At 40.4% G+C, this 12799-nt stretch overlaps 1 protein-coding gene and 1 long non-coding RNA gene across 6 annotated transcripts in view; one reads left to right on the plus strand and one right to left on the minus strand.

The window, feature by feature from the left end:
• Positions 1-3833: 3833 nt before the first annotated feature.
• On the minus strand, positions 3834-12795 carry LOC118930571 (uncharacterized). The gene is made up of 2 exons (XR_005032122.2): positions 11244-12795; positions 3834-4103 (listed from the first exon to the last, which is right to left on the minus strand). It is a non-coding gene; the product is annotated as an uncharacterized LOC118930571 (long non-coding RNA).
• CCSER1 (coiled-coil serine rich protein 1) overlaps positions 10135-12799 on the plus strand; it is a 1396684-nt gene continuing 1394019 nt past the window's right edge. Inside the window, exon 1 of one of the 5 annotated variants that reach the window (XM_057502445.1) lies at positions 10135-10434. The gene's annotated coding sequence lies outside the window, so the exon portion shown is untranslated. Of the gene's footprint in view, positions 10435-10476; positions 10834-12799 lie in introns of those variants that run through there. The other 4 variants (XM_057502443.1, XM_057502446.1, XM_057502447.1 and 1 more) reach the window with 4 other exon arrangements.

A 12799-nucleotide genomic window follows, 5' to 3' on the forward strand; every position in this document is an offset into this window, starting at 1 on the left:
AAGGAAAGGAGTGTAGGGAGCAGAAAACAGAAAGATTCTCTGTCCTCATTATCTTTTATGTTAGAGGGGAAAACAGACAATAGCAAGAATAAACACGTACTATATACATTGTTTTAAAATGTACTATATACAATGTTTTAAGCACATACTATATACAATGTTTTACAAAGAGTTAAGTGCTAAGGAAAAATAAAACAGGTAAGGGGGCTCAGAAGAGAGAAGAGAGCATGTTAAGTGGGGTGGAATTACTATGTCTGGAATTAAAGCCAGAGAAGGTTTCACTTTTCTGAAGTGACATCTGAGTAAAGTCTGAAAGAAAGTTAAGAAGGACTCCTGCATGCATCCAGGAAAAGAATCCACAACGGGAAATGCAGTAACAAATAACAAGAGGTGTAAGGATGTGGGAGGAGAGCTATGAAATGCAGGGCCTATAGACTGTTTAAGAACTTTTACTCTTAGTGACATGGGATGTCACTGAAGATTTTGAGCCAAACAGTGGCATGATCTAACTTAGATTTTAACATGATAACTGTGTCTACTGTGTTGGTAATGTTCGGCAAGGGGTAATATACTGTGAGGTAGATGTAGTGACCAGTTAGAAGGCTATTGGAATGATCTAGGTGAAAGATTTATAGTGGCTTAAATTAGGACATAGTAGTGGAAATTTGTAGAAGTGGTTGAATATATAATGAGAAGATAAGGTCTTCAACAGAAACAACTGAAAGAATCAAGCTGACATTGACTGAGATGGGGAAGATTGCATACAGAGTAGGTTTTGAGAGGAATTGAGAAGGCTTTGTATATGCTAACCTTGAGATGCTTCTATGTACAAGCAGAGAGGTCAAGGGGGCAGATAAACATGAGTTAGGAGTTCAGGGCTGCAGATACAAACTTGGATGTCAAGAGCATTCAGATGGTACCAAAACTCCGAGCTTAAATGAGCTCATCCACGAAGTGGGTGTAAATAGACAACAGAAGTTGGGCCTTGGAGTCTTGGAGCACTCCAATTGTAGAGGTTGTGGAGGTGAGTTGAATCCAACAAAGGAGACCGAGAATGTGTTAGGAACAAAAGAGAGAGTTTTGGAATAAAAACAGGAGAGTTAGAAATAAAAACAGGAGACTGTGATGTCTCAGAAGCCAAATGGAAGGTACATTTCAAATAAAAGAAAATGACTAAAATTTAGCATGTTAATGTATGACATAGTCCCTTTTCTTTCCTTATCATTTATATCTAATCCTCAGTACGCCTTTGGTTCTTTCTACAAAATATGTCCATGTAAGGTGTGTTTCAGCAGAGAAGCAGGCTATTATGAGTGATATGGATGAGGGTTTTATTAAAGGGATTAGACCTTAAGCAACTGTGGAAGCTGGGAAGCACATTTGCATTCCATCCAATGGTGGTTTTAGAGTCACCGAGACCAACAGAAGTGAAAGTTGGGAAGAAAAGCTGTGTGGACTGGGGGTCAGTGGAGCCAAATGGGAATCCTCAGAATAAACTGGACTTCCAAAAGGCAACTGCTACATCATTGGGACAGACTGGATAATCTGGATGCCCCCAAAAAAATCTCTACCTGCATCTGTGTCTTACCACCTCCAGCCGTAACATTACAAGTGATATGCAGAAAGACTCTTTGCAGTGGAGCACCCCATGCTTGTATGTACCTACTGAAAGAGAATACAGGAGTTTTGGTAGGAGCTGAGGGAGCTGCCTGTCCAGATCTTTCCCAAACCAAGAGGGCAAATGAGCAGATCAACAAGGAGCATGAACTGAAACAGCACCTGGTTCCTTGCATTAACCTTCAGTATATAATAAAGCTGCTATTTCATTTCTTCCTCCCAGATCTCCTGAAGAATTCTCTTCTGACATGGATGCAGAACCATGCAGGGAAGGGAATTCTGAGCAGCATGGTTCCAGTTTAGGCATATCAACACAGTACAAAGTCATTCCAAGCCAGAATCCACTAATGTAAAATGACAACTGAATGTTAACAATTGTAATCATTTGTTGTAGTATGTAATTATTATGATTTCCTTGAAGGTAAAGAGTAACTGCTATATACCTTTTTTACTGAGCTTTACATTGTATTCTAATTATTTGTTTCCATGACTACCTCAATGACAAGAAGTTTTTTACTGATCTTGTTATCTATAATATTGGGGTTCTTAAACATCTTCAGTACAAACTTTTTGAATGACTAAGATCCCTTAAAATTCTACTTTTCTATGATTCTAAGTAAAGATGTTTTGCAGATACTAATAACATAAGATTGGTGAGAAATTAACACAGTTAATATAGATCTTGAAATAATTCTTATGTATCATATTAGTGAATATGCTCCTCCAGTATGCTGAGATTCTCAGTCTGTCACTTTTATCTTAGTTTTCTAGGAAAAGAATAGTTAACGAATCAGTTGCATTTAGTTTTTGTTGACTATGTAATATCACTATGTAAGTGATTGTGCTTTATTTATCTAAGAATTCTCTCCATCCAAGACTATTTGTGGAGTAATTTCATTATTAATTTTGTTGTTTTTTTCACCTCACTTATATTCATCACTTCAGATTTTTGTCCAGTATTTACTTCCTGTGATTCAACCTTATACCAGAAACATCTGATACACCAAAATGTCATGTTATTTTTTTCAAAGATGTGGCACTCTATTGGCTGGGACTCTGACCCACAAACATGGCTACAAAACATAGAAAAGGAGAAGCAAACCAATGAATTAATAGTTATTTATCAATGAGACAAAAGGTAAACACAGTACTACAAAGTGCCATATCTTATTCCCAGCATTAGTTAAAGCTCTTGTGGGCAGCTGAGTTTATTCTGAGTCCTTTATATCTTCTGCGTCTTGACCGGTGGTATGGTCTGAATGTTTGTGTTTCTCTTAAAGTTCCTATGTTGAATTCCAAAAGTCCAATGTAATGGTTATAGGAGGAAGTGCTTTTCAGAATTGTGTAAGTCAAGAGGGTCCACCCTCATGAATGGGAATAGTGTTCTTACAAAAGGAGACCCTGAAGAAAACCCTCACCCCTTGTACCATGTGAAGACACTGGCCATGAACCAGAAATAGGGTTCTCACCAGAATATAGCCATGCTGGCACCCTGATCTCAGGCTTCTCAACCTCTAGAACCATGAGAAATACATTTGTGTGTCTTAAAGTCACCCAGTCTATGGTATTTTGTATAGTAGCCCAAATGGACTAAATTTGCATTGCATCAAAGCTCACCCCATTGCTTACTATGACTGAATGTTACTTGGTTCATTGCTCTAGTAATGCCTGCAACCATCATTTTTAAAGTCAGTTCAGAAGAAAAGTAGCTTCTGAAAGATGTTCAAAGACAAAAACTGCCAATAGTTTGGAAGAAAATAAGGGCTCTTGAAGGAAAAATGAATAATAAGTCCTCTCCATTACATATAATTTTCAGGAAATAATAGGGTAAATCTCCAGTCATATGCAGCACCCTTTCTCTCACTTGAGCACCCATGATTTTCTTCAACTAGGAACTGGAGATATAATGAGGAAATCAGTCATGAGTCCACCCTTGGCTTGTAATCTAACTGGAGAGCTTTCTCGGGTTGGTAGAAGAAAAAGCTAAAGATTTGAAGCATGAGAAAGATTCAAAGCTGCTGTTGATGGCTTGAAGGAGGGAGATATGCCTTGAGGAAATGGACACCTCCATCCTACAACTACATGAACTGAATTCTGCCAAAAACCAGAAAGGGCTTGGAAGCTGATTTATGCTCCCAAAGCCTCCGAATAAGAACTCAGACTGGCTAACACCTTGATTTCAGGCTTTTAATATTAAGCAGAGAAGTAGCCACACATAGCAGAAAATCAATTAATTTTTATTATGAGCCAGTGTTTGTGGTGATTTCTCATGCACGGTAAAAAATAATAGTTTTTCTTGCTCCACACAGCTGGCTGAAGTGTCCTATGTGGAGCTGGAGGATCTTCTTCCAAGTTGGCTCACTTACAAGGCTGTCAAACTGGGGCTGGTTGCATGTGAAATCTGTGATGGTGCTGAGGGCTGGGGGCATTGGTTTCTCTTCATGTGGACCTTTACAAAGCCTGCATGGCTTCCCTACTGCAGATGTCTAGGTCCCAAAAGCAGTCATCCCAAGAGAACAAGGAGAAAGTGAAAGGTGATTTTATGGCCCAGCCTGGGAAATCACATTAACATCATTTTCACCATATTCTGTTAGTGGGTAATTGTAAAGGTCTGTTCAGGTTTAAGTAGAGGGACATAACCCTCACTACTCAGTTTCAACATCTCATTGTAAGAAGTGCATATGGATGGGATATTTTGTGACAACTGTATTTGAAATATACAATTACATGGTGATTTAATGATTCACTCCTATCACAATACCCATTTTGTTTAATATTTTAACATTTGAAGTAAAAGTTGAAACTGGTGACAGTGCAAAGGAAAACAGTGTTACATCCCAGAGGTAGGTTAGGGTTGTGAATGGTTTGGCTGTCACACACACAAGTCTCATAATGATAAATGTCAAGAACACTTGCTAACTTAAATTTCTAGAAAGCATCCAAGATGCTGAAAATGGGGAGTGAAAAAAAAATTAAGATCTATTTGAATTTAAGTGTGTTATTTTAACCTTAGTTAATATGCTGTTAACTAGAATTATCATTATTGATTTCTTAAACCCTTGTTCAATATATAGCATTATATATTAACAACAGTTACATTTCATACACTGTATATTTTGGTTTGTATGGTATGTAAATGCTAGGGAACCAGAGAAACCATTAACCACCCAGATATTAAATGCAGGCAACTTTTCCATTACAGAGTTAAGTACTTCATTTAGGTTTATTTTTTCTAGAAAGTGAATAAAATTCAGTATTGTTTTATGGTAAGTAAATATACAACAATAACATTGGTCCTAAGCAGATACAGATTGCATAAAAATATATGAATTATTCCTCTTCCTCTTCTACATTTGGATGATTAAAAATAATTGAATCTCATTACTGAGTGAACCAGACATAAAACACACTTCAATTCATGATAGCATATGAACTCATTATTGAATTTAAAATTTTGGCCAAACAATGTATAGATTTGGCAAAAAATGGCTTCCATTTTTTACAGCTTCTTAAGTTTAGAATTGCACAATATAGGCTTTATACCAATGACAAAAACTAGGAAATATATTTTTCACACTTTAATTACAATTCACATGTCTGTATCTCCTGCTGTGATGTTTTGTTAAAAAGAGATCTCATTTGTGAAACTGCCAGTATAGAAATTGACAGATGGTAAGACCAGTTTCCAACCTGTTTAATACTGGTTTAATATGGTTTAGATTATTTTATTAGCATTATCTAGTTTTACTATATAATAGCACAAGGGTAATACTACAGTTTTGTTATAATTAGATCTATATGATTTATATATAGATTTATTGTTATAGTTTAAGATTTTATCAATATACTATTTTTAGAGATGGTTTAACTGATGTTGCTAAAAAAATGTGTCATTCAAGTTCTATTTATTTTAATGAATGCCTACAAACACATAGATGCCTGGGCAATCTTGATCAAGCAACTTAAAGCCCAATTAAAAAAAATTCACTTTGACAGATGTAACCTATAGACATCAACAAATGAACCAATTAATTGGGTTAAAAATTTTTTAATATTGCAATCAGAAAAAAACAAGTATTCAAATATGAAATTATCTCATGTGAAGGTGAGAAATCCTGAGGTCATTTTCCAAAAGACCTTATTAATCACATTTGGAAAGAAAAACAAAGATAATGAAAGGACATAAAAGGAAAAATGTTTCTACTGGTAAATCAACTTAAAAATACCCCTTTGGTTTTATATTGATAAACATTATTTTTAACACAGTTTACTTCCCTTAAAAAAATGGAGAGGCATAAATTCAGTAAACATCAATGTTGATGTCAGTTCTTCGCTCCTTTTACCACTTCAACTTTTTTCAGCTCTCTAAACTGTACAGTCTTTCCTGGAAATTCCGGATTACCTCAGTTGCTGGGTAAGCAATGACTTTCCATACCTCTCAGCCCATTAAAAGGGCTTAGAATTAGATCACTTTGTAAACCTGTCCTGGTAGCCCAGTGACAAAGATAATGCCATACATTCACCTTAATAGTCTTGTTACCACATTTGTCCCTTGGGACAAATCCTTGGTGTATGTGTAGTTCCAAGATCAAAGACAGCTCATGCAGTGAATATTTTAGCCCAGCCATCTGGGCTTAGCTTCTGCCAAGGATTCCTCTCTGAAACCCTGGTCAGTTGACCTGTCTGGCCTTTGAGTTTCCTCCACAGAGGAAGAACATGAAAAGATCCTGCTGTTCTACCACTGGGCAGAATTTCTGCTGCAAAAAAGACAGTTTACCAAGTATAGTTACCACTACCAGATATCTGAAAAATAAGTCTATCTAAATTCTTGTCTACCCTGTCTTGTCTACTGGCAGGCTGCCCCAATTAATGCCATTTTAATATTGAGTTTTTCCTGTGCTCTCTAGACCCTGAACTGCAGCTGAGTCAATCCTCCTGTCTTTTATCTCACACTTTCTCATTAGTTCTTGATCTTGAACCAAATTTCAGCCATATCTCCATTAGAGGCTCCTTGCTTTAAGGTACTCATAATGCTTCTTTAATGTTATAATCGTTGTCACAAAAGGATAATTTGTCTTTTAGAAATACTGGAGAAATCCAGAATGCTAATGCCATAGTATAATTATTTAGCATTTGTTTTATACTACGAGGCTAAAGCAAAGGATAAAAGTGGCCTTCAGTTAACTTTCTTAATAATGATCAGAAAATCATTATAAGGTATAAGGAACAATAAATTAGCTAAAACAGAAAAAAAATTAACTTTCCAATTTATTTTCTGATATTTCATTTATAAACATTGTTTGCAAATACTTTAAAGTTAATTCACTTTCTAAAACATCTTGTGAATTTCATTATGGTAATAGCATTATAAAGAAAAATTATGTCCCTTACCTTCCCTAGACACTAATTTCACTTTTTAGGTACTACTACTGAAGAATTACTAATTTGGCTCATCTCTTCATTCAGTGGGAATTCAGTGCACATAAGGGGCACATATGTAATTGGCAACTTAATTTTTCTGCTTTCATCAAATGGTGCAATGCCAAATCTTTATTGAACTTGCCAGTTAAATGCACTTGGGAACTAAACAGCAGCAAGCAGAAGAGATGAAAATGAACAAATTGGAAAGAGTCATTCACTTTATGTTTTCTTATCACAACAAAAATGGTATCATTGAAAGTGAAGTAAAGTGGGAAATTCTACTTGAAACATTAAACAATGTTAAAGGAGAATAATTCATTTCTTTAACTTTAAAATGTTAATTACAATTTATAAATGGCATTTCTAGTACAGATTTTTTTCAACAAAAGATACAAAATAGTTAAAAATGAGTCAACTTTTCAGAAGTGTGTTTTAGGCTATGTTTTTATATGTCTTTCTGGTATAGTGTATATGAATTCTAGACTTTATTTGGCAAGCAAAACTGTTAGACAAGTGAGAAATGCTGGCTTTATGTAGTACCTTAATGAATAAAGGCAACTGAGAGATTGTCATGGTTCTCACTAATTATGAATGCAATTGAGAGTGTGAAAATTACAATCAGTTGTGCTTACCAAAAATGCCCTAGAAATATCTGATCTAATGTAAAATTTTGAGGTATGCAATGTAGAGTCATTATTAAATCATCATTATTGATGACAATTAAAAGGAGAACTGGGACAGTAAAAAGATTCAAAAACTTGCCCAATATAATTGAGCATCATCCTGAAAGGGGGACAAGCTTTTAAAAAATTCTATTTACACCTCTTAAATAAACCCACATATTTATTTCCTAAGTGCAATTGTTAGATCAGGATTTTATCTTCTACAGAATTCCCTTTTGCAGTGATAGTGGGATTCCTTTAGTAAAGACTTTGGAGAAAAGTTTCCTAACTCTTTTCTTCTATAAATCCAAGTAGTTAGGACTTTTTAAATCCTTGCCTAACCCCCAAAATGAACATCTTTTAAACCCCTCTTGCATTGAAAAAAGGAGGAGGGAGGTAGAAGAACAAAAGGATTGTTGCTTAGCTTATTTTATAGTTATCAAAAGCTCTAAAGAAACTACGAAGACTTTCAAGTAAGTCAGGAGTTCTGAATGGGAGGCAGTATGGACAGTAGAGTGAGGCCGATTAAGGCTGAGTTCCAGCTGCAGCACTCAATCTGTATGTGATCTAAGGTTAACTACCCACCCTCCTCAAACCTGAATTTCCTGATCTATGAAACTGAAGAAATAATAATAGCTTTTTCACAGGGAAAGCACACATCAAACCCCCAAATCCTTTGTTGGTATATCCATTTTCCAATACTTAAATCAAAATAGCTATAATGTCCTGTATTTCTATGTTATTGATGTATTTGTCCACGGGTCTAACTTCACTGCCCGTTCATGATTATATGCATAAGCCACTTTTAATGTACTTTAATGGACTCTAAATTCTCTGTATGGGACACAGAAGAACTAGGGGACAGGAAAATCAATGTGAGAAAAGGTAAATAAATGAATACACAACAGACCAGGACATGACAAAATCCTGAAGACACAGCAATGGCCATGAGCTACTAAGGAGAGAAGACAGAATAACTGAGTTGTCAAATCTGCCACCACTTCCCTAGCCTTCTAAATGCTCTTAACTTCCTTTTGCTACATTTATGAAAAAAGTTTCCTACAGTTGTGCCCCCAAATTAGGGTTGTCCCCATGCCAAAATACACATCAACCACTAAAACCCATTCAAAAAGCACACCTTGCTTTTTTGTATCCAATATAATCACATTTTAGAAGTCACACCATGACCAGTTTGATTATTTAGAACACACACACACAGACAACAGACACTCTCGAAGGAAGTGTATATTGCTTGAGTTCTGGAAGAAACTGTTTCTCCAGACAATAGTGGACCAGTTCACGAAGGTCCTGTAATCTGGGAAGGAGATTAAAAAATAGAGTGTTCAGGGAGATGATGTGAGGTGTACAGATTTAACACTGGGGATGTATTGTCTATCTAAATGGTCCTACACACCACCAGAATTTTAAAAATGTTTCACACACACACACACACACAAGAGTTAAATGCACTCCATCTGCTGTATTGCCTGCTAAAGACATAAATATATAGGAGTGGAGATAAGGGAATGAAATGGGAAAGAGTTCAGGACTCAGTGCCAACCTGAAAGGAAATGAGGCAGGGCAATGGGAACGAAGATCAAGGGAAAATAAATTAGGTAAGCCACAGCACTATACATCAAACGTGTTCTCCATCTTTAAGCTGGCAAATTTTCTCTAGGGGGCCATCAGTCAAATGATGTCAAAATGGTAGCTGGGTCTGTTTGTAACTCCCGTGTTGTCGAGTACCATCGGTGTAGGAACATAAGTTCCACTCTAGGACATAGACCCAATGCTTTCATTATCCTGCAGAAGAATTGATTGCTGTAAATGGTTCCCAGGAGGAGTGACTTGTTTAGAGGAGAAACCAGTTTTCTTTCCTTGCTACCAAGGACGGAAGAGACATGTCAGGTTGTGAATAGGTTGGACGAAATGGAAAAGGGGAGAAAGCACCTCACATTTTCCTCCCGGAGAGGTGGAAGAGACAGAATACAACCTCAGTGGCTTCGAGAGAAAAGACACAGTGTACTATCAGCATCCCCGCGGTCCCTTCCTAGCGCTTCAGACTTCCCGTCTTCTGTCGTGACCTGCCGGTGCACTTGGACTTTCACAAGAGCGGCCAAGAGGAACGCCAAGTCAGCGCGGGGGAATACGGCTTCCCCCAGAACGAAAACTCAGCAACGGGCCTGCGGTGGGTGTGCGCGGTAATGTGTGAGTATGCGTGCGCGGTGACGGGAGGACCCGGTTGGCGGAGCGCCGCCCTCGAGCCCCCCACCGCCACCCTCAATCGCTATAAAGGCCGCGCTCGCCGCCGCCCTCTTCGCAGTCAGGAGCGAGTCTGCGGGGCGGGAGCTCCGCGCTCCCCACAGTCGCACCCCGCGCACTCACACACTTGCAAGCGCCTCCCCACGTCCCTCCCCTGCCTTCCCCTTTCTCTGCTCTCCTCTCTCACCACAAATAGTCGCCGACCGACTGCTTATCCGTGTCTCTCTCCCTCAGCAACATGACTGACTGGAAAGCGGTGGCTCAGGCAGAGCAGCTCTGCTGGCGCAGGCAGGAGGAGAAGGAGGATTATTAAATAACGCAGCTCGACTCTGTGCAACTGGGAGTGGAGCGAAGGAGCTCAACAGCCGAGAAGGGGAGGAGGCAGGGACCGGGAAATACACCCCTGTGCCTCGAAGACCTAAATTCCTGAGTGCCGCGGAGGAGCCTTAACGAGCAGCGCGAACCCCTCCAGGTAGTAACGCCCCCGGTGCCCCCGCGCCCGGAGGGTTGTGCGTGGCGTCGCCGCTGCGCCGGGGCGGCCCCAGGCGGACGCAGGAGTGACCGCCGGTAGGTGACCGCCCCGTGCCCGGGAAGCCCCGAGGCAGCCCCCGCCCAGGCCCAGGGCGCCGGCCGCGGGTCCCGCCTGCGCGGCACGGGGACCTGGCCTTGCCGGCGGGGTGGGAGGGAGGCGGGCGGACCAGCCGGCCGCTCGCCCGTGACTCCGGGCGCTGCGTGGCTTTTTCCTCCGCGCTGCTGAGCGCTCTGCTCCCCGCGGCCCGCTCCGGGACGACGCGGAGCGCGACCGGCCGTGGAGGGAAGAGTTGGCGCAGGTTCTGGGTCGCTCCCTTCCCTCGCTGCCCGCGTCCCGCAGGTAGGGGCCGCCGGCGGCGCTGGCGCCTCGGGCTGCGGGCGCCGGGGCGGGGGCGGCGGCGGGGAGGGGAGGGGAGACGGAGGGCGGGGGCGGGCAGCCCGGGGTTCCCGGCGGAGTCGCAGTGCCCGAGCCGGGACCGCCTCTCGCCTCCGCCCGCACGTCCTCCGGGCTGCTTCCTGGATTGGCGCGAGACCCTCCCTGGCGGCGGCCGGAGCAGCGGCGACTTAGTGTGAACAAATTGCTTTGTGGTGGCGCGTCAAGGGCTCCAGAGAAGGGTGTGTGTGTGTCTGTGTGTCCGTGTATGTGTGTGTTCGTGGGTTCCAGGGAGAGGTGTGTGTGTGTGTGTGTGCGTGCGTGCGTGCGCGTTCGTGTGTGTTCGCGATCCTGACTAATCAGTACCGTTGGCTCACCTGGAAAGAGAATCAGTCCTGAGCCGAAAACCTTGGGTTCCCTCATCGTTTGGCTTGCGCCCCAGGGACTCGTACACGGGTGCCGTCAAGGGGCAGGGGTGCACGAAGGGGTGACGGAGGGATTTGTGAATGGTGCTTCTCTGCGCGTGGAGGCTGAGCCTTGCTGATGTAAAGGAGGAGGTATCCACAGTGAGAAGAAAGGCTATTTATGGCAAAGAGTTGTGAAATTTCTTGGGGTTTCCTTTAGTGTATCTTGAGCTGCTCTCTCTCTCCCTCTCTTCTCCTTTTTCTCTCTCTCTTCCTGTCTCCTTTCTTTCTGAGAATTAGAAACAATTCTACTCCCCCCTTACCCCGCCCCGTGGGACCTGAAATATGAAATGAAGGAAGTCAGAAAATTACTTGTCCTTTTACAGGTAGAAAAAAAATGCCTCTTAGAACTCACCTATCTCTTGCCCTTTAATGCTTTTATGAAGTTATTCTCCACTCCTCTGACCTCTTCAGCCATTAATAGGACCCACAAGACATAAATTGCCTACTTTGTTTCAACAGCTCTCATTTCTAGTATCTTTACAGTAGAGCACCTTCCCAAAGAACTGTAACATATAGTTTCCGTCCCTACCCCCAAGAAAGGCTAAATAATGTACACACATTTTACCCTAGCTGGTTCTGTTAAAAGCCTTGAGAAGGAAAGAGAAGCAGACACCTAGGTGAGTTTGTATCGATTACTACTGATTAAAAACTAGCTATTAAGAAAAGACGTAAAGTACTATTTATTTAGGCTACAATACAGTTTGTTTCAGTTTCTCTTTCTGTTTGTTTTATAACGGGTACAAATTCCAAACACAGAAATTGAAGCTTAGAGATGACTTTGAGCAGCGTCTACCAGCTGTGCTTTAGCAAATTTGTTTGTTCTTAAAAGTAGCAACTTGTGCTTTTATAGAACTGATGACTGGGTTGTGACTGAGATAGTAGGACAGTGTCCTTATTATGTTAAGTTGGGATGTCTCTAAGTGACTGCCAAACAAACACAGTGATTTTAAAACATTGAAATTCCATGCTACACCCACCCTTTCAATAATTTCACAGAGAAGAAAGAGAAGTAAACTGGTCAACCTTTTGTCAGAGTGATTTGTCTTCATTTGATATTAAGGAGCTCCTTATTTTGATCAAAACATGCCAACTGTTGTTTTTTCCAAGTGTGAAAATCGCTTTCTTAACCATCCTGTTCATTTTGAAGACAAAGCAGAGTTAAGGATTTGTTCTTTTGGTTCGATTAGATTCATATTGCTTTAAATATAACATTTTCAACACAGGATCATGTTGTTTCTTATGTTCCATTAGAACTTAGACTGAGATTCCCCACTTTGAGGGTTCTTTCTTTACTTCCTTGGATCATTGCAATATAGAAATAATGGGGCATTAAAAAATGAACTTGATGCACTGTATTATTGCAATCATTTAAAAAGTCATATTATGAATATTTTGTACTTTGACACCATCAGAATCAAGAACTGTATTATTTTAATGATTTATTACTAATGCTATAGAGTGTTAAT

This window comes from Manis pentadactyla, chromosome 5, assembly GCF_030020395.1.
Source record: "Manis pentadactyla isolate mManPen7 chromosome 5, mManPen7.hap1, whole genome shotgun sequence".
In the NCBI taxonomy this organism is placed as follows: Eukaryota; Metazoa; Chordata; class Mammalia; order Pholidota; family Manidae; genus Manis; species Manis pentadactyla.